This window comes from Pelophylax lessonae, assembly GCF_965119305.1.
Source record: "Pelophylax lessonae genome assembly, chromosome: 1".
Lineage (NCBI taxonomy): Eukaryota > Metazoa > Chordata > Amphibia > Anura > Ranidae > Pelophylax > Pelophylax lessonae.
Genome location: NC_138768.1, coordinates 351,767,328 through 351,792,906, shown reverse-complemented (window position 1 = coordinate 351,792,906; position 25,579 = coordinate 351,767,328). Strand labels below are relative to the sequence as shown.

Below are 25,579 nucleotides of genomic sequence, written 5' to 3'. Positions count from 1 at the left end.
AATGGATTGCATTTGTGATAGTAAAATGAACCTCCCTAAATGTAATTATGTGAAATGAGAATACATTGGTTTTCTAGCACTAAAATAAACATCATACAAACCTGAACAACTTCTATTTTGGGTGAGCACATCCCTGGGATGATAAATGTCACACTACCTAGCTGGGACGAGCACAATCTTTTCAATTTACTGGAATTACTTAGTGCAGCTATTTAACTTTGGCTCACTAATCATAAATCATATCTCCAATATTACAACCAATAAAACAATCAGCTTTCAGCTGCAATATGGTAATATGGAGTACTACACTGCATAAGCAATACAAACCTATATGACACTTTTACCAAACACAGCTCACAGTATATTAACACTTTTGTAGTCAAACTTGAAAAAAAAAAACCACAAATAGATTGATTTATTAAATGCACATAGACTGAGCACTTTAGCTTAGTAAATGAGGTAAAGCTTAATTTGCAAATACCCAACCACGTGCAAGGAAAATACACAAAAACAGCATTTTTGCATGCACATGATTGGATGATGGAAGTCAGCAGAGCTTCTACTCATTTGCTAAGATCTGGAGCAACTGCACCGGCACAGGACAAATGCACTTTGCAAAGTGCACAGTCTATTTGCCTTTAGTAAATCAACCCCTTTATGTTTACTATGTGTTGCCATTCACAAAGCATATCTAAAACAACAAGCGAAAACTATTTCTTACCTTTTACATGTTTCTCGGGAGAAGGCCCCATGGCAGACAACAAACATTTCAGATCAATTTAAGTGTGTTCAGAGTGATACTGTCCCAAGGACAACCTCAGCTTCCTCTCATTAACATACAGTGCAAAAGGCCAGCTTCTAAATGTTAACCCATTGTTAAGGCAGTGTTTAAATCTAGTTTACAACTGATAATGAGATCTATCTTCACGGCACAGAAAGGGTTAATTATGGCAAACACAGCTCCCCAGCCCCCTCATAAACAAAGAGAACTAAGTAGGATTTGTTAAGTGCTGGCATTTTTAGAAAAGAGCATATAAAATGATAACCAGCAATTTTTTAATATTTGCTTTTTATGCTATGTGAATGAGAACATGTAACAAATATAAACTAGGTGTGGCCTGAACTTCAAGGGGTTAAAACAAGTTGCAGCTGCCCACCTGCAAGCACCCCCACTCCCCTCCCCCTGATCATTCAGGAAGCCCAGGCTTGCAGGAACTCACTTCAGGATATGAAGCCCGAAGAGATTGAGGAAGATCTGTTCACAATCTCCTCTGCAATGACACACCAGAATCAAACAGGAACGCCTTCCATGTCCCTGTGCGATTCAGTACGATGCAGTTTTCAGCCTATTCATTTGAAAGGGCTGAAATCACACCGGATCCCACCTAAAGTAGTGCATACACTGTAACCGGATCCCATGGCCCTGTGGTACCATGGAATACAGTGAAGGGAAATACACTGCATTTTGGGATGTCATTAGGATTACATTGATGCTTACAGCAGATCACACAGCCAATGCGTTTTGAATGTGGTGTGAGAAACAGGCATGGAATGTGGTTTTCCTGCTCTGTATTCTAGTGTGAATGAGCCCTTATAAATCTGGGAGTGATGAGCATTTTTTCCATTTTTGGTTTTAGAGCTAGTTCACACAACAATTTCTACGTTTCAGATGGGTTTCTTCATGCACGTTTATGATGTATGAAATATGCTACATATGTCAGATAATGAAATTGTACCTGCGTTCTAAAAATTCAATTGTGATTTGGAAACGTGGTTTGAGGCACTAAGGACTTTCATGGCACTGCAAAAACTTACAAAACAATCATAATAAAAAATATGTAAATTTTATTGTATCCAAAAATATCAAAAACAGTCACCCATACGGGGGGAAACATATACAATACATCACATAGCTAAAGGCACCTAGGCCATAAAGTGAACTGGATCAAAACATTCATTGACTGAAAAAGAGAAATCTCTAATACAGATTGGATGTTCATAAAGCTCCCCATACATGGGGTTCGTTTTGAATTCCTCAAATCTTACTCAACATGTTTCACGGGGCTTCTGCTTCATCAGGAGTATTGGTTGCAGGGGAAATTAATCAGAAAATACTTATAAAAAGGGAAAATGTGAGCAGGCGGTATAGAGTACAGATGTAATCCGAGATATATTCAGCCAGATATTCAGCCACTATGTTCCTTATACTTTCTCGAGAAAACATAAAGACTATCCCAAGCTATACAGGACGTCTAGATGGATTTCTATTGTTCAGATAGTATTAAGTCTCAACAAAGAAAGTTAAATGGACATGTGATTCGCTCAGTAACTGTGGGCATCAACCTCCAATCGTTCTTTGCATATTTTACACAGATACACTATGGGATTCATAAGGGGGAATAGGCCAATCTTGGATCTCCTAACTCCTTTTTAACCATGCATTTTCCTCCTCTTTTCTTTCTTTATCTCAAAACACTGTTCATACATTTTTTATGAATAATAAAAACACAATGGACTACATCTGGTGTGAACCAGCCCTTAGTTAATTTATTCCCTTGCTGCTGTGGCCAGGGAAGCACCTAATCAAGCTCTATCTGTTCTTGATTAGATTCAGTTCTACACCTGGTGCAACACCTGCCTCAAATTCAAAATATAATACAGACAGTTTGTATCTTACAACAGTGGAGCTAATTAAGACCCACTTTCTTTTGGTGTACCGAGACAGGTTTCGTGAAAATGTCAACAATTATGTGGGGGAGAGACCATGTCACAATCAAATCAAAAAAATCCTGACACAATTCTCCATTATATCGTAATAGCCAAAAGAGAAAAAGAGAACCCCAAGTCCCCAATCAGGGAGCCTGGAGTAGGGGAATGTTTGGTGTGTCATATAATACACAAAAAAGTAAATATATAAAATGTTACAAAATCTTCGTTGTTTGTATAAAATATGCAATGCTAATAAAAATTAATCCATATTTATACTGGAAATTATATAGGTTTTTAAATTACATAATGTAGAGCCTAGAGCCAACGTGTTTCGCATAAATCCAGTGCTTTGATCCACACGCTCTCTATATCAAATGGGTACAATGACTAAAATCAACTGGTGTACGTCAATCAGCCCGTATGGGGAGATAGTATCCAAGTAATGTGTAGCAGTAAAGTGTAGATGTCTTAAGTTAGAAAAACTCTGTATGTGAGCAGGATGAGAGCCTATGTTCATATATAGTCTATTGCAGGGTGCTCCATATAGTTAAAAAAAGGGGGCACTAAGATCCGTGTGGTTTCTCCCATGGATCTTAGTGCCCCCTTTTCTTGACTATATGGAGCACCCTGCAATAGACTATATGTGATCATAGGCTCTCACCCTGCTCACATACAGAGTTTTTCTAACTTAAGACATCTACACTTTACTTTTACCCATTACTTAGATAATATCTCGCAATACTGGCTTATTTCACAGGCTTGTCTGAATGTTGTGCAGCAACTTCATACCGTTGAAGGAAGGATGAATGGAAAAATGTACCAAGACATTCTTGATAAAAATCTGCTGCCATCTACCAGGATGATGAAGATGAAACGATGGTGGACATTTCAGCAAGACAATGATCCCAAGCACAAAGCCAAGGAAACTCTCAATTGGTTTCAAAGAATGAAAATAAAGCTGCTTGAATGGCCCAGCCATTCATCTGACTTGAGTCCAATAGAAAATCTATGGAAAGAACTAAAGATCAGAGTTCATAGAAGAGGCCCATGGAACCTTCAAGATTTGAAGGCTAGTTTCTCCATACAGGAGGCACCTTGAAGCTGTCATTATCAACAAAGGATTTTGTATGAAGTATTAACCACTTAAGCCCTGCCCTCAAAGACCAGGCCCTATTTTGTGATTCGGCGCTGCGGGAGTCTAACGAATAATTGCGCGGTCGTGCGACACTGTACCCAAATTGAATTGACATCCTTTTTTTCCCCACAAACAGAGCTTTCTTTTGGTGGTATTTGATCACCTCAGCGATTTTTACTTTTTGCGCTATAAACAAAAAAAGAGCGACAATTTTGAAAAAATAATATTTTTCACATTTTTTTTATATGAAATTCTCAAAAAAAATGTAAAAATCAAAATTTTATAACATTTTAGGCCAATTTGTTTTCTGCTACATATGTTTGGTAAAAAAATTGCAATAAGCGTATTTTGATTGGTTTGCGCAAAAGTTATTGCGTTTACTAACTACGGGAAAGATTTATGTCATTTTTATTGTTTTTTTTTCAACTAGTAATGGCGGCGATCTGCGATTTTTTTGCGGGACTGCGACATCGTGGCGGACAGATCGGACCCTTGACTGACATTTTTGACACTTTTGGGAGTACCAGTGACATTACTACAGTAATCAGTGCTATATATATGCACTGTTACTGTAAAAATTACACTGGCAGGGAAGGGGTTAACTTTATTGGTGATCAAGGGGTTAAGTGTGTCCCTAGGGGTGTGATTCTAACTGTTAGGGGTGTGGCTTGTTAGATCATCACAGAGACATACGATCCTACATAGCAGGATCGTATAGCCTCAGTGATGATCTAAGGGAGAATGACAGACGGCTGTGTTTACATCAGCCGTCTGTCTTTCTCCCTCCCCTAAGTGAGATCGCGAGTGGCCGGTCACATGCGCGGGGAAGGCAGGGAACGAGTGGGGGTGGGAGCACACGCTCGCCCCCTACAGGCTCGTGGGCGAGTGATGTACCCATACGTCACTTTGCCCAGGAGAGGATGACTGCCGCAGTACATGGTCGTGCGGCAGTCGGCAAGTGGTTAAATAAATTTCAGTTACCGTGTTTAATACTTTGTCCCAGTGTCATTCCATTTTATTATACATAACCTAATTTCTTAAAGTATTTGTTTTGGTTTCTTTGTATGTATGGATTGCATGGGTTGTTACCAACATGTAGGGAAAACTTTATGTCAATAGCATTTCAATTAGAAATATATTTACCTAGAAAAATGGTGATGTGTTCAATACTTATTTTACCCGCTATATATACATATACGTATACTGTATATGGATCAATTTTTTTTTATTAGAATTGCATATTTTATACACTAATTAGGATTTTGTAACATTTTATATAACTACTTTTTTGTGGATTATATAACACAGCAAACATTCCCCTACTCCAGGCTCCTTAATTGGGACCTTGGGGTTCTCTTTTGGCTATTTGTGAAAACGTCTATCAAGCATTCTAAAAGTGACGCAGCATACGCCAAAGTCAAGTACAAGTTCTAGACAGGTACATGAATTTTGCGCACACTCTGCTATTTTTGGAATGCGTGAGAAACACTTTCACAAAATCTGTTTGCACCAGTCTTTGTGAATTCCAGGGACTGTTTTTAGAGAATAGCATATTCTGATCTGTATGTTATAGTCAGAATCCATTTTCAGTACCATTTACAGTGACCAAACATGTTCAATATGTAATGCTCAGATTAGGACTAAATTGTCACAACATTATTTGCTAAAAGTTATATATTCACCTACAGCCAAGTTGAGGAAAAATGCCGCTCATATAAAAGTAAAATCCATGCTTAGTGTAATCACAGAGATTCATTTAGATAAAATAAAAGCGTGACAGTGTTCTGAAAACAGACATTCAATCTATTATGTTTAGATATGTAGGAGGATAAAAATAGCAGCAGAACACTGAAACACTTCAAGATGTGACCCTTTTAACTCAGCACTATAAAAGGATCAAAATGGAGAATGGCAGATGGTTTATATGGTGTGATCAAAAAAGTGAAAGTAGTGTAGTACAATCAAATATCTTCATGTAACGAGAACAGTTACTTTGTTTGTGTGTTGTTAATTAGGACATCTACATTATAACAATTAATTATTTTATATACACTCTCCGGCCACTTTATTAGGTACACCTGTTCAATTGCTTGGTAACGCAAATTGCTAATCAGCCAATCACATGGCAATAACTCAATGCATTTAGGCATCTAGACGTGGTGATGAGGACATTCTGAAGTTCACACTGAGCGTCAGAATGGGGAAGAAAGGGGATTAAAAATGTTACTAAACCCAGGACCCTGCATTCACTATATCTGGTCTCCCACAGTACACAGAACATGGAAATGTGATTATTTTAGTAAATATAAACTGCTATACCTTTTCTCATTAGAAGTAGATAGCAGTCTTGTGACATATCAGTTACTGATTAAGCTTGAAGGAGACATTTTCATACTGCGCTGAGCTGTCCTATGAGGCTGCAGGACCCCTGGCCCTCTGTCTGGACAGTGCTGATTGGCCCTGTGCTGATCACATGCACTCTCCCAAGAAAAAAAAACTCTAGCAATACACATTAAACTGAGCATGTGCAGCCTGACTCCAAAGGCTCTGTCTTATCCAGACATGTTTTGGAGTCAGTGGAAGACGAGGAGGCCCTGTGCATACAGGATCAAACAGCCTTTTTACACAATTCAGGGGATTAACCCCTTAGGTTCCACAGTGAGTATAACAAGCATGCTTTACTGCATATATAGACGGATTTTACTTTTGTGGGTTTAGTAACACTTTAACCGCTTACTACCCGCCCGCCGTCAAATGACGGCGGAGCGGTGTACCTATTATCCTGGGGGCGCGCGGAGCGGCGATTGTGAATGCGCCGTGTTGCTAGGACACGGCGTGATCTCGATCTTGGTAAAGAGTCAATGACATGACTCTTTACCCATGTGATCGGCTGTGTCCAATCACAGCCGGTCACATGTAAATGAGGAAGTGCCGTTATTCGGCTCTCCTCGGCTCACACTGTCAGTGTGTGAGCCAAGGAGAGCCGATCAGCGGCTCCTCCTCATAGGGAACACAGAGAAATGTAATCAGGGCACTGATCACCAGTGCCCTGATTACACAAGAGGGAAATAAACTGCTTTAACTGCCCCCCATCAGTGCCCACAGTGCCGGCCATCAGTGCCCCCATCAGTGCCCACAATCAGTGCCCATAGTGCTGCCAGTCAGTGCCCATCAGTGCCTGCTCATTTAGGCACTGATGAGCACTGACTGGCAGCACTATGGGCACTGAGTGTGGGCACTGATGGTGCTGCTCATCAGTGCCGCCCATCAGTGCTAGTCAGTGCCACCCGTCAGTGTGCATCAGTGCCACCCATCAGTGTCCATCAGTGCCACCTCTCAGTGCCCATCAGTGCTGCCCGTCAGTGCCACCTCTCAGTGCCCATTAGTGCCACCTCTCAGTGCCCATCAGTGCCACCTCTCAGTGCCCAGCAGTGCCACCTATCAGTGCTCATCAGTGCCGCCTATCAGTGCCGCCTATCAGTGCCACCTATCAGTGCTCATCAATGCGGCATATTAGTACTTCCTCATCAGTGCCACCTCATCAGTGCCCATAAGTGCCACCTCATCAGTGCCCATAAGTCCTACCTCATCAGTGCCCATCAGTGCAGCCTATCAGTGCCCATCAGTGCCGCCTCATCAGCACACATCAGTGAAGGAGAAAAATGTATTTATTTTAAATAAAATTGTAAAATAAGAAAAACTTCAAAATTTTCTGACTTTTTTCATTTTTTTTTGTAAGAAATAAAAAACCCAGAGGTGATTAAATACCACCAAAAGAAAGCTCTATTTGTGTGAAAAAAATGATAAAAATTTCATATGGGTACAGTGTAGCATGACCGCGCAATTGTCATTCAAAGTGTGAGAGCGCTGAAAGCTGAAAATTGGCCTGGGCAGGAAGGGGGTGAAAGTGCACTGTAGGCAAGTGGTTAAGTGACTTTGAACATGGTTGTTGGTGCCAGACGGACTGCTCTGTGTATTTCAAAAACTGCTGATCTACTGGGATTTTCACGCACAACCATCTCTAGGGTTTACAGAATATGGCCTGAAAAAGAGAAAATAACCAGTGAGTGGCAGTTGAAAATGCCTTGTTGATGTCAGAGATCAGAGGAGAATAGGCAGACTGGTTAAGCTATTTACTACTCTGGCCACCTTTGAATCTTTTAATGATCCCTGAAAATTCATCTCCTCAGGGAAGCCTATCACACCTCCAACTAACAACAAAACTTTTAAAGTGAAATTAGAGGCAATTTTTTTTTCAAATAAACATATCATATGTATCTTTTCTGTGCACAGAGCAGCCCTGATTCTCCTCTTCTTGGACCCCCCCGCCGGTGCTCCTGACCCCTCCATCCTGCTTATTGATCGCAAACAAGTAGCTTGCTATAGGGGCACCCATGCAGGCTTGCTCCCAAGCCACTGCTCTGCATGTCCATTCACACACAGAGCCGCAGCTCAGACCTGCCCCCTCTCTCTCCTCATTGGCTCACTGGCTGTAGTTGACAGCAGTGGGAGCCAAAGCGATAGGGCTCAGGTAAGTATTAGGAGGGGCTGAGGGGGCTGCTGTGCACAGAAGGTTTTTTACATTCATGCATTCTATGAAAAAACCTTGAGCCTTTACAACCGCTTTAACTCTTCCATCAGCTTATCCCCCACAGGTATTACCTTTTGTGTCACTTGCCCCACCCTATTAGATTGTAAGCTCTTATCCCTCTTTTATTTTATTTCATTGTATTGTAACTGTACTGTCTCCCTTTAGATTGTAAAGTGCTATGCAAACCGTTGGCGCTATATAAATCCTGTATAATAATAGTAATTTTATATAATAATACTGAGAATTCTAAATTGGCTTTTTACGGAGACAATTTGCTCATTGCTAGCTCCCCTTTCCCACCCCTTGGATTTAATCCTGACAAAGGCATCGTTTAGTGGGCTGCAGTGAATATGAATAGGATTCTAACCACAGTTTCACACTGAAGAAACTTTGGGCACCATAAAGGGAATTGCAGGTCAGTAACCCAAGTTATCGATTGCACTGACTGATTATTTCTCTGGTGACTTTGTAAACTTGTGTGGTTCTTCAAATGCCATTTATTCTTTAAAAGTTGAAGTGGGATGTCCTCTTGAACTTTTGGCTTATATATATGGCCATGGGTAGAAGAAAAATTTCAGGCTGGTAAAATGAGTAGAATGGTAGGTCAAATAAAATGTTGTATGGATACAAAGGCACTAATGATGCCATTCTAATGGGTATAATGCGGCCATTTGTTTAAGCACAAAGAAAATAATTAAGCAGGTAAACTGAACTTAACTATGGAAAACCTCCTACTCAAGTAGAATGACCTTTATTTCAATAGGTCTCTTATGCCTCATTAACACTTAACTGCTCAAGATCTTTTATCATTAAGAAAGTGAAAGGCAGTAAGGCAGTATAATTTGTGTTCTTGTCTCAGCTATGCACTTTTTCCGTTCTATTTTCTTGCTATATATGCAGGTTTTATTTAAAGTTCAAAATTATAGAATTCAGTGAATTTTCAGGCCTTCCCAATAAATATATATATATAAATACTGTATACATACACATATATATATATATTTTCTCTACTGTACTCTGGCACCGACAGTGAATGATGCATTTATCTGCATCAAAAGAAATCATTGGTGCGTGAATCGAATATACAGATTAGTTCACTGAGGCACTGCAATTTTGGCCCTGATACAAATGGTGTATTAGCATTATGTTTAGGCGCCACAAAATTATCAATTTTGGGGGGTATACTAGGTGATTGGTTAAAACATATCTAAACTCAAGAACAAAATGTAATATATTGCAGTTTACCATATCTTAGATTTTGTGGCTGCATTCATTTTCTCTTTATTTATTTCAACGGGTAATCCAGCCAATAACCCACTTTTTGACCTGGGATAATAATTGATTACATCTATGAAAGAGCACTTAATGCACTGCATCTATAAAGGCACTATGTTGTAACCCCAGGATAGGGTTGAAAAGGTAAATTGAAAAATTGAAAAAGGCATGTGGAAAACATTCAAGTGAACAATAACTGCATCCAATCAGCAGCTGCAGGTGCTGCATTCCTTGAATATAATATCCAACAGTGCCAATCCTTCCATCTGTGCTAAACAGTATGGCTAGCTTTGAAGTCATAGGTAATGGAAGTAATTGCAAAAATTAAATAAGGAGTTACAGTTAGGGGGTTAAAGCGGAGCTCCAGTCACCATAATCAATTTTTTCTAAAAGCACCCCCATTATTAGTAATGCACAGTGCAATTTGTTGATTGTAGGTGGCCATAGCAATGGTGGCACCAGGGGAAGTTCCTACCTCATTGTTATGGCAACCCGTCAAAAGAGAATCAGGCGATTCCCTTAGACTCCTGGGACAGATGACGCTGATATCCCATAAAGGAATCACCTGATGACGACATTGCCTAGTCAGTCAGGACCAGAAGTGCCACTGACACATTTAAAATTAAGATATACAGACATAATAAAAAAAAAACTAATATTGATTCAGGACTGCACTGCAGGTTGGCATGTAGATGGAAGCAAATTGCAAAAATAGGTGGAACGCCGCTTTAACTTTTAGTAGTAATCTAACTATTAGGGTGTCACTGTTAAATGGCTTGTCTCATCTCTGTAACTGATACAATCTGAAAGGCAGCTTGTTCTTTTGAAAAACAACAGACTTACTGGTCAGATCACCAGGCGAAAATAAAGGTAAGAAAGCTTTGGGCCTCTTGCACACTGCTGCCTAAAAACGCTGCATTTTTGGGCATACAAGTGTTTGTTTTTTTCACTAATCTGAATGCAACCCATTGTTTTTAACATGCCTGTACACAGAGGCATGTAAACATGTGCTGCATAAAGATAAGTACAAAAAAATTACAGAAATGTACATTCTCAGCACATGTGTGCATACCCGCTTAAAATGATAATTTGAAGAGGTTAAAATTCCATTCTTGGAGCTAGAATTTTATTTGTGCATGTGCAAATACACACACATATGCACACAATAAACACAAAGCATTTTGCCCAGCAATCTTGCTGTTTAAACATCAGTACCATGTGCAGGTATTCTAAAAAAAAGTAAGCTAATGCAGCCATCAAGTCTAAGAATTGGTAAACTGCAATATGTTAAATATGTTAAATGTTTGCTTTTGGATTTAATACCACTTAAATGTTAGAGTGATGATAACTGTTAGGTATCAAAATCAATGGTGGTTCTGCTCTCAAATGAATTATGTTAATTACCAACTGTAACCTAAAACACCTTAGGAACATTATTATGATAAAATAATAATATACTGTGTATATATGTATATATATATATATATATATATATATATATATATATATATATATATATATATATATATATATATATATATATATATATATATATATATATAATGTAATTATATTTCTAAATATAATTGTAAATATAATATGCAGCGCGCCTGCTGTAAGAAGTTGGGCAACAGAACTGTGCGGAGTGCAGTCACCAGTTGGAGTGTACAACGTAGGTTAGTATCAATGCTTAGCAAGTATCAGTAAGGGGGTAGGCTATCAAGCAAACTTTTTACATCACCCCAATGGACAAAGTGCAGGGTTATTTTAAAGCAGCTCTATTATATACTTAAAGTGGAACTTCACTGCATCTAAGCGCTACAAACAAAAACACTGTTTCAATTATTTCTAAAATTCAAAGCAAACTCCCCCATCCATCCATGTCTCCATTCTTTATTTTCTAAGAAATCACTTTGAAGAACCCTCTCTAGCATCTTGGCCATCTTGAATAAGGGCAGAGGATTCATGCAGCATTTACTTCCTGGAATCCATCTGCCCTTAGCTTAGGCATACATACAGGAGGGTGTGCTAAGCAAACCCCTCCTCCCCTCCTGAAGACTCCTGGGATGTATGACATAATTTGCCTAGGCATGGAAATCAGAAAGTAACTGAAGAAATGTAAAAAAAAAAGTTTAAAACAAGTAAATATGATATACTCTTCCATGTATATATTTTTTTTTTCTTTTTTTTTTGAAAATCTTTTTATTGAATTATGCACAAAAAAAACACAACAAACAAAAACAGAACAGAGCTTGGTGCGGGGAAACTCATCAAGGAGGCACGTAGGGATAACAAGTACTAGTGTGCTGCCCGCCACAGGCTGGGTTAATACAGTAAACAAGCACAGCTATACATGATACATCAAACGTCTAAGCTTTAACACAGCTAATACACATCAGTGTTCAAATACAAGAGAATGAAAAGCGCCCAACAGCATCAGCCATGTCAGGGCGACCGTGCAGAGAGACCGTGAGCCATGGACCCATGGGCCGTCAGAACATCAGTGCGGAGGAAGACTCCTCAAGCCAGCGCGTCCACACCCTATCATATTTCTCGGGGCAACCTCTATGGCAGTATGTATCACGATACTTCCATGTATATATTAATACTAGCAGGATCAGGATTAAACATAATGTTGAATCAGAGAGTGAAGTTCCGCTTTCTTGAAAAAAGGAATACTTACTCTCCTGATGCCCAGGCAGTTGAATGCCACTCTAAAGCTGAGTAAGCCTAAAGCGGAGTTCCGGCCACAAAATCGACATAGTGGATTTTGGGCCATCCGCTTGCTTTTCGTCACCTGAAAAACAAATGGATAATTACGATTTTTTTTTTTTGTTTACTTACCTTGTTATTGAAGAAAAATATACTCACCTTTCTTCCACTTCCTCCCTCTGCGGCCGCAGCCCGCGCCGTCACTTCCTCTTTGCATTGATTCCTGGGAGCTGAACGTCATCGCTCCCAGGAATCAATGCGCCTGCACCGGCCCCGCTCGTCACTTCCAGTGCGGGCGCGTCATTCCCTTCTAAACAGCTTCTGGGCATACCCAGAAGCTGTGGAGGGATGACGCGCCCGCACCGGAAGTGACGATCGGGGCCGGTGCAGGCGCATTCTGGGAGAAGAGGACACTGAAGAGAACGCAGAAGAGGACGCGCTGGCTTTAGCTGCCCACATCCGAGATGGCAGCGCTGGAGAAGAAATTTTCAAGGTAAGTATTTCTTCTAAAAGGTAAGTGCGACCCGGGATGGTACAGAATGGACTGTATGTACTAGCCCTGACTGTCCCGGGGGTATTTTTATTGAAAAAACTTTTTTGTGGCCGGAACTCCGCTTTAATTTCACACTAGTGCTTCTGCATAATCATGCATCTTTTGGTGCAGTTCTGTAGCTCATTTATGTGTTGGTTTTAATGCATTATCATTTTTGATTTGCTTTTGCTTTGACCAATGACTAGCAATATCTGCTGTGACATCATTGTTGCTAGAAGGAAGAGACTTCCTTCCTTAAGGAAGAGTTATTTATGATAAATGTGCATCTTATAATGATAAACATTATCTAATATGCTATTCTAATTTAATACATTTAATAATAAACTATCATGCATCATTTTTCATGAAAATAATCTAGACATCTTAACAAGGTAACATATATTACACTTACATGTAAATTCAGTTTTTCTTTGAAGCTTGCCCACATTTCATTTTTCTTTCTAACCTGCTTAAAGACCTTAAAAAAGGATAATATTGTATGTTTTTAATGCCTTTTATAATTTTGAAACATTTCTTTAAATACCATTTGTACACCCAGGAATGTCTCCGCTCTTATAAAAGCTAGTTATACGGTCCATGTACTCTGATTCTGGTTCTCTCTACACTTCTTGCCAATACATTTGTTATAATTATCTTAGATGTTATACAAAAATATGATAACTAAAAATAAGCATTTAATGCCCAAAATCAAGGGCCTTGAGAGACATCAAGGCTGAGTCACAGATTTAAAATAGAGTGCAGTCTAGCTCTACAGAGTAAAGCATACAAGAAGAGGAATCTTTGATGATTTACTGTGACATCTATTGGGCTTTTATAGAACATAATACATATGTTTCTACCATCACTATAAAATTAATCGTTTCTAATTAGTCAGCTCTGCCAGCTTCCAGGTCCTTTCTCTGTTAGTACAATATGACAGTATGGCTCTGTTGGATTTATAGGGCCACTAACTGGGATATAGTTGTTTTAAGAGCTGAATTGATTGTCCTGGAAGTAGTTCCACTCTGGCTGAAGCACATGCACTTAGCCCAAGGGAATGTACATGGAGATGAAGAGACTATGTAATAATTAAAGTTCCTAACATATGAATATAATTTGCAGTGGGGCTGTACTGCTGAACAGGTGCATATATAAGCATGCCATGCACAGCCAAATAAAGCTCACTGCACTACCATTACCAACTTGACTCATACATTGAGTATCACTGATATATTATTTCTAAACAGAAAGGTGATGCATACTGATTGCCAAAAGACATAAATCCAGGCAGTGTTTTTTTCCCTAACGTATTAGGATTACTACAAGAGGTACAAACTGGCCTGTTTATAAAATTCTTACCATGTTAAAGCCTTGGCAGCTAGTGTGTTAAAAACTAAATTTGACTGCTACACTTGTGTCAACAGTAGTAAGTTGATGAGTTGATGCTTACCATGCACACTTATTGTACTTGTACTTACCACAAACTTGCACAGAAACATGTTAGATAATGTTATGTGACCTTAGAGGGTACATCTTAGGGGCAGCATACCCCTTTAACATTTCAAACTGAAAAAAACCCATTCTGATCAAAACCTGTACCTAGTTTGCCTTACATACCATTATCCAATTTTATAGAATACATCCTAGGGGCAGCATGTCCTTCAACCTTTCAAAGTGAAAAAATCCTGTTCTGTTCCAGCCCTGTACCTAGTTTTCTTTATATACCTTGATGTCATTTTATAGATTACATCCAAGTGAAAAGTGAAAAAAATGCCATTCTGATCCATCCCTGTACCCAGTTTGTTTTATATACCATTATGTAATCTTATAGGGTAAATCCTTAGGGGCATCCTACCCCTCAACCTTTCAAATTGAAAAAATCCCATTCTTAACCAACCCTGTACCCGGTTTGCTTCATATACCATTATGTCATCTTCAGTGATAAACTAAGAATAATATTCCAAAGCAGCGCAAAATTTTCAAAAATGGTAAAAACAATATATAAAGTGCACACAATTGTGTATATAGACATATATAAGTAAACTCCCACAAAACTGAATATAGAAAAACACAGCAAGCAGATGTGAAGTATTAACATCGGAAGAATGAGTGGCAAGGTCTGTACAGTGGCAACACCACCGTGGAGATGGCGAGATGACTATAAAACTGCTACCGGACTGCCTTTTTGTGTACAATGCTGGATTTTAATGTTTTAAATGTGAGTGGATGTTGCTCACAGTATCACTTGTGGTGGTGGATTCAAGGTGTCACGTAGGATACGAGATTTCACACTGGGGTGTGACACTTACACATATTTTATATTGTTTTACATGCTGCTGTGGAATATTATTATTATTAGTTTTTTAATAATGATTGTTTTACCTTTTATATGGTTTATGTAGCAAGCAGCGGCATAGCTAATATTATTAGCATTGTTCAGTTACTAATTATTAGGGCCTGTGCACAGTGGAACACATTTATCATTATGTAATCTTATAGGGTACACCCTAGGGGCAGCATACAACGTAACCTTTGAAACTGAAAAAATCCCATTCTGGTCCAGCCTTGTACCTAGTTTGTTTATATTTTGTCATTTCTTTGGGCATGGGACAGATACATGTAACTGCAATGACCTGGGGTTTGCCAAAGAAACACTGTCCCTGCAAGAAGGAAGATATAATATAGACAATAAGGGATAAGGGACAATTCACAAAAGCTTTACTGTTTGTTATTTTTATAATTATTATGGAAATATTACATTTGCTAATTCACAGAAGTTGTTATTTTTGGTTACCAGCTAAGACATCATGTGCAAAATTATCAGTATTTTTCCAAATGATGTGCTATCTTAGAACTTGTTTCCATAAAAATGTCTGTAAAAGTTAACAAAACATCATTCTTAAAAGTAGGGATCGACCGATTATCGGCAAAGCCTATATTTTGGGGGACGATATGCACTTTCCCCAATATATCGGAATCGGCCCCTGAGGTTACCGATATTGCCGATATTTCGGGAACGTGCTTGTACCGGAGTGATGCCTGCAGCTAGAGGCATCACCCCGGTACCGGCGTCCATAGCTGAGGGTGGGCTGTCTTGTAATGACAACAGATGCGGCTGAGAAGCCGCTCGGCTGTCATTACAAGGAGCAGGAGGGGACGTCCTCCCCTTCCGCCACCTTCTGCGGCTCCCCCGGGTCTCCCGTCCCACCGGGAGACCCGGGCAACAAGCCTGCACGGCCACTGAAGAGAAGACCCGGTCAAAGCCGCATTCGGCTCTGATCGGGTCTCCATGTAAAAACTCGGAAGTGATGTCATGACATCACTTCCGGGTACTTGGCGCCAAATTCAAAAAAATTACAGCATTCAAAACAGCCCAACTTGGCGTTTTGAATGCTTTTAAATGCAGAGGAGGGGTCTGGGGTCTTTTAGACCCCCAGATCCCTCCACAAGAGTACAAAACAAAAATGTAATGTATGAAAATATCGGCCAATATCGGCCAATACCGATATGCGATGACCAAAATAACTGTATCGGCAATAAAAAAACAATATCGGTCGATCACTACTTAAAAGGTATTAAAATGTATTTGTTTGGCTCACTTCCATTACAGATTAAAAATAAGGGGTTTCTTTCTTATTTTAGGGTAGTTGGCGGAGCCGTGAAAAGCATTTTTTTATGTCCCTTTGGTTAAATATACATCCAGTTGGTTTATAGTGATATTATAGAGCCATTGATTCCAAACTGGGAGACGGGGGGACTTTTTGGTTCCTTTTAGACCACTTTGTCATAAGGTGTCTAGTTGTTAACATATTGGAGAAAAATTAGGAAGAGCAAAAAATTAAGTCATTAGCAATGGTAAAAATACTGATTAATGTAACAACTTACAGCTTCGTAGGAAAAAGACCTTAAATTGTTAAATAAATATTTCATAATAAAAAAAAAAATGCAGATAAAGTAAAACAATGGATAGAGTTAAAAAAAAAAAAAATTGTGAATTGATGCAAAAAGCATTTCATCTAAACTGGAAACAATTCAAGTGGAATTTCAGACTTGATCTAACTAAGCTTAAAATGGCTCCCACCTCCCTTCCAACTCCTATTCCAACTACCCTGTAGAAGAAAGAGGCATATACTTACCTACCCGGCGAGCACTCTGATACGGTCACATGATCTCTCCAGCAACCAGCTTACGGGGAGAGCGCCTGACAGGAAATGAATGCTTACTGTTGGGCATCTGTTTTCATCTGTCCCTTCTCCTCCCTGAAGTTGGCCACTGAGAGCCGATCACATGATCAGACTGAAACGTCCTAAATAAGTACGTATAAGCATCTTCCTTCTACAGAGTAGTTAGAATAGGAGTTAGGAGGAGGATGAGAGCAATTTTAGACTTCGTTAATATAGACTGGAATTCCACGTTTCAAAATGTGCACTTATCAATAAAGAGCTCTAACTGCTGACTAGTACTAAGGCAGGAGTGTCATTTCTGTTTTTTGTAAAAGTGAAAACCCCTGTATAGTAAATCTGTCACTGCACAAAAATTAAATCAGTTACAACCTGTAAGAGAGATAAGAAAGTTCTTACCACAGGACATTCTGACATAGTGGCTGGTGGGAGGAACCACAACGTCCAGCAAAGCACAACTTAGCTGACACTCAAAAGTGGCTGGAAGTGGCGCCTATGGCTTTTCAAAGCATTTTACTTGCCAACCACTGGAAAGCTTTCATTTTACAGGCTGGTAAGGATTTCCTTTTTTATTGTAGTGGCAGGGTCACGGTTTAACTGTAGATATAGACCCATAATGTCATAGATAATGAAACAACACAGAAATCAAATTACTGTGTTTAGTTCTGCTACTTTTATTGTGGTAAACAGTTTCCTTTCAATCAACCACTGATTATTTTAAACTGTTCTTTTAATGTTTATAGATAAAAACATGCAGTTTAAATTTCTGAGATTATACAGAACATATTTCTGTAACAGGATGCATTCTGCAGGATAATGGGTTTGTGGTTGAAGTAGCAGTATTGTTCAAAGGAATCTACTTTTTGTGCTGATGTGAAACATGTTTCTCAATTATGATACCACATCCATTTTTAAAGATAAAAATATAAATGCTATATAATGCTAAAATGTAGACCTTGACTAATTTGATGTGAAGTAGACCAGATGGAATAATAGACAGTTTTTACTAAGTTGTGCAAATATCCAACACATCATGTTATTAGGCCAACATTTGTTTTAGGTAAACAATTATATTTTACTAATGCCATCATTTGGACAAAAATAGGTGCAACATTACTGTCATTCATGGTGTCTCTTCTAGTTCCTTATTTTTATAAGGTTAGTAATTCATTGCAGATGTTAAGATGTATCAGAAATATCACTTGCCCTTTCAAACTGTTCCGAAATGTTTCCAGTGGTACAGGCACGCTTACCTCCTGACTCCTCTGAACGCTCCGTCTAACTTAAGATGTTAGATTTCTTCCATAGAAACTTACATCTTAGAAGGAGCAGATGCTTGAAATCCTCCCTTCTCAGGCAAAAGGTCTACAAGGTGCTAAAAAACAAAAAGAAAAAGGATGCACAAAAGAAGTAAAACACTCTTCTAATGAGAAAAGTACCAGGAAAAATTACCAAGATTAGTGCTACAATGTTTCTCCTTTCAGTAATTAAACAGATACATACTTTATTTGGGATAATGTTAAACCCCCAAAATGTATTCTTTTACAATTTCAGTATTGTTTTTAATCCAAAACTCTCTAAAATGGCTTTTAGACAAAACTTTTTTTTCAGTGTGGTATAAAGTAGGAAAAGGTTAAAATCCGTGTCAGTTAATTTTTTGCTGTCTGTGTCCTGTTTGGAAGATTTCCCTTCACTTCCAGTCCTAGAGACACAACAAGACGTGAGAGGAAATATCTGAAGATGAAAACAATTTTCCCTCTTAGACAGTTGTTGTAGTTGCTTACTGTCCAAAACTTCAATGAAGATCATAAATTTCACATTCAAAAATTGCTAGTAAACAGTATTGTTGTGCAGAATATTCGTACTCGACAAATACAAAGGCTTCAAAAGAGAGTTCTTTATGCATATTCTTGGCATATGTTGAGTGTTGGCCTAAGTTAAATTTAGGACCGCTGTAGGCTAGTCTACATTAGATTTAGTCCCCTGAAGAACAATCTGCGGTGGATTGCATTTAAGAGGGCATTTGAAAGGCGGTGAGGAGACATTAACCCTGCGGATTGCTCTTCAAAGGGTTGACCCTAGTGTAAACTAGCCTTGAGCTTAATGATTAAGCACAAGATGTATGTGTGAAACGCGTCTACGAGACTTCATGTTGGTGTCTTTGGTGTCATCACTTGCAACATTTTGGAATTAAAGATATTTGAAACTTATTGGAATCCCTGGATGTGCGGCTATTTCTTTTCCTACAAGTTTTCCCACGGAGGCGGGATGGGGCCAGCACTCTATGGTATATCCTATCTCCAGGGCCGGACTGGCGTACCGGGATACCGGGAATTTCCCCGGTGGGCCGCCGGCCCTGGGGCCGCTTTGAGATGCGGCCGCTTTAAGCATTGGGACCGCGCCGCGGCCGCGCTGTGATGGCGGCTGCAGCCCCGGCCCCCGCTGTGCTCCAGTGACAGAAACATTCTTGGAGTCTTTCGTACGTCAGCCGCTATGAGCGGCATGATGTCACATCCGGCAGGAGCGGCTGCGCGGCGGTGGATCATTTGACTGTCTGCATGACGGTCACGGCGCCGATCCCTCCCACACCTCACAGAAGCCAGCAGCAGCGGTAGCAGCATGATCGCAGCCAGGTCACACTGTGTGACTGAAGGAAGAGTGGAGCGGAGCGGAGCAGAGCCTGAGACAGCACAGCCAGGCAAGTGTAAATGGGCTGGGGCCTGGGGGACCTCGTCCTCTTGCATTTGGGGGAGAGAATCAGCATATTAGGACCCCTAATGCTAACCTACCCCCCCTCATACAATGCTTATCTGCCATCCCCCCTGGGGCCCCTCCCCCTAATACAATGCTGTTCCCCTCCTCCTAATACAATGCTAACCCCCCTTCCCCTAATAAAATGATGACCTCCCCCTAATACAATGCTGATCCCCCCCCCCAAATTTAGGGGGAGGGAGGGGAAACAGCATTGTATTAGGGGGAGGTCATCGTTTTATTAGGGGGAGGGGGTTAGCATTGTATTAGGAGGAGGGGAACAGCATTGTATTAGGGGGATCAGCATTGTATTAGGGGGAGGGGGATAAGCATTGTATTAGGGCCCCTGATAATTCTGCCATGCCCTGTGCCATGTCCGCACAGCCCCTGACATGTCCTGTACCATGTCCGCACAGCCCCTGCCATGTCCTGTGCCATGTCCGCACAGCCTCTGACGTCCTGTGCCATGTCCGCACAGCCTCTGACATGTCCTGTGCCATGTCCGCACAGCCTCTGACATGGCCTGTGCCATGTCCACACAGCCTCTGACATGTCCTGTGCCATGTCCGCACAGCCTCTGACATGTCCTGTGCCATGTCCGCACAGCCCCTGCCATGTCATGTGCCATGTCCGCACAGCCCCTGCCATGTCCTGTGCCATGTCCGCACAGCCCCTGCCATGTCCTGTGCCATGTCCGCACAGCCTCTGACATGTCCTGTGCCATGTCCACACAGCCCCTGACATGTCCTGTGCCATGTCCGCACAGCCCCTGACATGTCCTGTGCCATGTCCGCACATCCTCTGACATGTCCTGTGCCATGTCCGCACAGCCTCTGACATGTCCTGTGCCATGTCCGCACAGCCCCTGACATGTCCTGTGCCATGTCCGCACATCCTCTGACCTCTCCTTTACCATGTCCGCACTTTTACCACTTTTAACTAGAATTTGCTCTTTTATATATAAAGCCCTATATGCTTTTATAACTATCTTATCTATGATAATACACTCTTCAAATTTGCTTTAAAATGCATGGCTTTCCCTTTTATGAACAAGAAAATAATGGCGTTATGCTGTTGGGCCGGTATAATAATGCTATGGGGCTGGTATGAAATTTTTTCCAGGGCTGAATTTTATTCCCAGTCCGGCCCTGCCTATCTCCTGGCAATTACCACACACTATTCACCTGGAGCAGCGTTTTCCTTTCTTCAGTAGCCTTGAGCAGTTGCTAACTGAATCATTGAACTTTGGGCAACACTCAACATGTGCCAGGAATATGCAACAAGCATTCCCTTTACAGGTTCTGCCTGGCCTTATTCGGTTTATTGGGTTGCGTTTGGCAGGCAGTAAGTAATTCTGCTGCAAAGCATTGTGGCTACAGCATTTGTACACTTCCTCCTGCAGCCTTTGCAACTTACAGAGGAGATGCTTGGGTGGAATCATATGTGGAAAATGTGTGCTTCTTGGATAAAGGTTGTAAAAATCCTAGGTGAAAATATTGCAGAACAGATCCCCTTAACGTGTATCCAAAGTCAAAAGTGGTAAAGAGTTAGAAACCCGATCAAGTTTTTAGTACTGTCTTCACTAGGGAGATCCTGATTGCCCTTGTCCCTAGGGCTGAAAGTAAGGGAAAAATTGCTAATGGCTCATGGACATGAGCAATTTTAGTTTTTTTTTTTAAATGCACACGATCCTGAATAAAAAAGTTGTCCATACTGCAATTCAACATGCATGGACAAACACCCCTGACCTGAGATGTGCCACCACTGCTCAGGGCCATCATAAACAATAATCATGGGTGGCATTCCAAATAACTGAAAACCTTCAGTCGGTCTGCGCATGTGCCGCTGCCACATGATTGATTCATTTATCGATGAGGTGCTGATTACACACCATGCCTTGAGTCATTTCCTGCTTCGCCTCCACATGAATGGTTCATTCAGGGCTAAAATGTAAACATCAATATGGAGTAAAAACCAGCATTGGCACCACTAGCCACACATTGTTCATATTTACATGTCAGGAATAAGCAGCGGTACAATAATGCCCATGTACACTGGACGCATCTAAACTTTATTTCAGTTTATATGTAGGACTGTGACTGCAGATTTTTTTTCTTTTATATGCAGATGAATGCAGCTCTAGATTAGGGGTTTATTGCATATCATACAGCTGCAATCAAGTGCATAACAAAATGTACGCATTACAGATCGGAAAACAGTGTATATTATTTTTTTTTTTCAGTTTATTTTATTTATGCCTGTGTAAAAATCCTCCAATGGGGACACTTGTTCTGAGGAGAATCATCTAAAAAAAATATTTCCTTAACTCTACAGAGATTCTTTCTCACTTCCTGCTGTGTTCACAGGACAAGAATTTAAAAGAAGTCTCCTTAATGGGAGAAGGTAGGCCAGAAAAAGATGACTGGGGATTTAACCTCTAAGATTCTTTGATTGGACACTTTAAGAAAAGTAACCTATTTAGCCTAAGCTCTTTAGGTCAATAATATGTTTAATTTGTCTGCAATGATGTGAAGCCAACAAAATTGTTAATCTTGAAATGGACCTGTCAGAGCTGAATATCTATTTCAGCTCTATAGTCTGTTTGGAATGATTCGACTACTGGAAGTGGTGCTGGTTCCAGGACAGGCTTGTTGTCACCTTTCCAGGTGTTTCCTGATTTAGAACTATGGCATAGCTCCCTGATTTTGAGGGACGGTCCCTGATTTGGAATAAAGTCCCTCTGTCCCTCTTTCCTTCTCATTTTTCCCTCATTTTAGTCTGATCCATATATTTGTATATAAAATGCATTATTTATCTTTCAAAAAGTGTTTACCAGTTCTAAACCTTTCATCCAATTTCTAGTTTGCTGCATTTGTAAATGTCAAAAGCAAGTATAAAGGAAAAGTAGTGGTAAAAAAAAAAAAACACTTGTGGGTTTAACTAATCTTTTTTTTTTTTTTCTTGTATAATTGTCCTGTAAGGGGGCATGGCAGGGGGTGTGTCCTATGCCTACATATTTTTGCGTTCCCATCTCAGAAAGTTGGGAGGTGTGCTATGGTAGAGGCAATGGCAGCCCCCAGTGCTGAGTGAGAAGCTCAGTATTTACTTCGTAAAGTAAAACTAAAGGCACCTTTTTTTGGATAGAGTAAGGGAGGGTTATAACCTCTGTCTTTTTTTTTTTTAATATCTCTGTCCCATTGGGGAGATTTTACTTCACTTTCTGTCCCGTAGCTTCAAAAGTAAGTAAGAGGAAATGCCTATAAAGTGAGGAAATCCCTGGTTGCCATCAGGGTCACCAAAAGTGATGTCTCCATTGGAAGATTTTCCCCCTTTTACTGTTCTGGTGACAACCCAAGGTTTGCAAATTTCTATCACTTTCACTTTCAGTGGTAATTGTTAACAGGAAAAATAGAGAGGACGAATGTCCCTAACAAAGGGTTCTAATCCTTCTCCACTTAAACCAAGACTAAAAAAGTTTTGCTGTTAGTTTTACTTGAAACTTTAATGATTTGGGTTTTGTTTTTTGTTTTTTTCACAGGAACTGTAAAAAAAAAAAAAAAGAAAAATCATGATATACTTAGTTATTTAACTTTGTTCTAGAAGTACGGCACTTTCCAAGGTTCCCAGTATTATTCTTCTCTTGTTGCCAGAACCTCAGTCATGTCTTCCCATATAATAAACAAGTAATCAGACAGAAATATTCTGTATTTTCTTAAACACCATAGAACACATTGTGATTGCTGCATTGGATGGGCTGTACTATTCTAAGAACTATTATGAGTGATTAGGATATTTGTTATAGATGCTATCATGCCATGTCTAACAAGCGTTTCAGTGAACCTTAAAATACATTTAGGATACTTCATCAAAATATTTCTAAATTTGGCACCCCCATCTACTCAACAAGTTTTCCACAAGTTCAGATTAGCCTTTTCTATTTATACTACATTCTGGCTGGATTGTACGCATGGCTAGAAAACCCTGGCATTTCTAAACAGGGCAGAGCAGCCTTTCAAGTATACCATGTGAGATAAGTGGCAGAGAAAAAGATCATCTAAATCTTGAATGAGGCTATTATCAACTACAAAATTCAGGTGTGACCACAGTAAGCGATTGCCTTTCCTAATATTTATTGACAATTTTCAGGTGCATTATGTGTTGCAAGTCAGCTTCACTCACTTCATTAAATTTAATTAAGTTTCCAATAAAGGATTTGTTAACAGGCATGTAGGTGTTCAGTTACAGTAGTATATAAGGTTGACCTTTCATGCAAAATTGGAAAGCATTCCATTTCGACAAGTACATGGGAAAGCGACATGCTGATAATGTCACATACAACTTTCTTAATAAACCTCAGCCCTGAATCCTGGGACAAGGGCTGTAATGTAAATTGCATGAGACCATTGATAGCCAGTCAAGAGCCCCCTGGGACATTTCTGCAATGTTAAGTAAGGTTCTCATTCTGTGACAGCTAGTTGGCTTTGCTCTTATGTGTATGTCTGCCAATGATACCAAAATGGCAGCTTCATGCACATACATTCATTTACTACTAGAAAACATACTAGTTCTGAGACAATGTAACTAAACCTGTTCAAGTTCACTGTCACTAACCTAGACCTAGTATAATACTCAAGAGTCAGCTTCCATCAGAGGCTTTTCACAGAAGTGTTTCCCTTTAATACTGATTTTCCTTAAAAGTATTCATCTATCTAATTGTTACTGTATATTTATTACTAACATTATGTACGATACAATCAATCATCAATATGTATTGCTATTATTATTTTTTGTATATATATATATATATATATATATATATATTCTTTATTTGTATTGTAAAAAAAGGTACAAGGCAAAAAAGAGATCAAAGTTCTGAAGAAAAGTTATCTTAGTTATAAAAAACAGCGAGTTCAGTAGTATAACAATCTTGCAGACGAACAAATCTCATCAAGGAACATCACAGATTTGTAATACAGTGAAGAACTTTCTGGGTTTAACCAGAAATCGGGAGTAGGGGATGTAAAAAATCCAGGAGGTCAAGGAGAGGGGGAAAGAGGGAAAATGTGAGTCGATATTCAAGGGAATTTGAAGAGATCCAATTAATGATTAAGGATAAAATGAAACTCTTCAGTTTAATTTTATCTGATTTTATCAGAGTTGATAAAATCAAGCTCTTCATTTTATCCTTAATCATTACTTGGATCTCTTTGGATTTCCTTGAGTCTTGGCTCACTGACTTGTTCCCTCATTCCATCCTTCTGACAGCTAAAAAATAGGGATTGTGAGTACCTGGGGGGAAAGGCATTTTTCCCCAAAATGGGAGTTAGAGGAGACGGTTGGAGACATTTCCTATTTACCCAGGACCTTTTTGGCTAGGGTCTAAGTGGTGAGAGTTAAAATTCTGTGAATATGGTAGATCACACCACAGGATGGTATATTGGGGAATAGGAATGAAGGTATGCTCAATAGTGATCCACAATTTTTGTTTTTTATGTGCCTGCACCAGTCTATAAATTGACTCAGATGAGAGGCTACATAATACAGCTTGATGTCAGGGACAGAAAACCCCCCTTCAGTTTTTGTATGTTGTAGGATTGCATGTTTCAGTATGGGGGGGTTTATCGGCCCAATTGAAATTGAAAATAGAGATTGGGTAGCTTTGAGAAAGGGGTTGAGAACTGAGATAAGTAGGG

General features: G+C 39.8%; 1 protein-coding gene across 3 annotated transcripts in view; it reads left to right on the top strand.

Moving 5' to 3' along the window:
* Positions 1 to 25,579, top strand: part of NTRK2 (neurotrophic receptor tyrosine kinase 2) — a 305,915-nt gene that overhangs the window by 225,414 nt on the left and 54,922 nt on the right. The gene's annotated exons all lie outside the window — the stretch shown is intronic.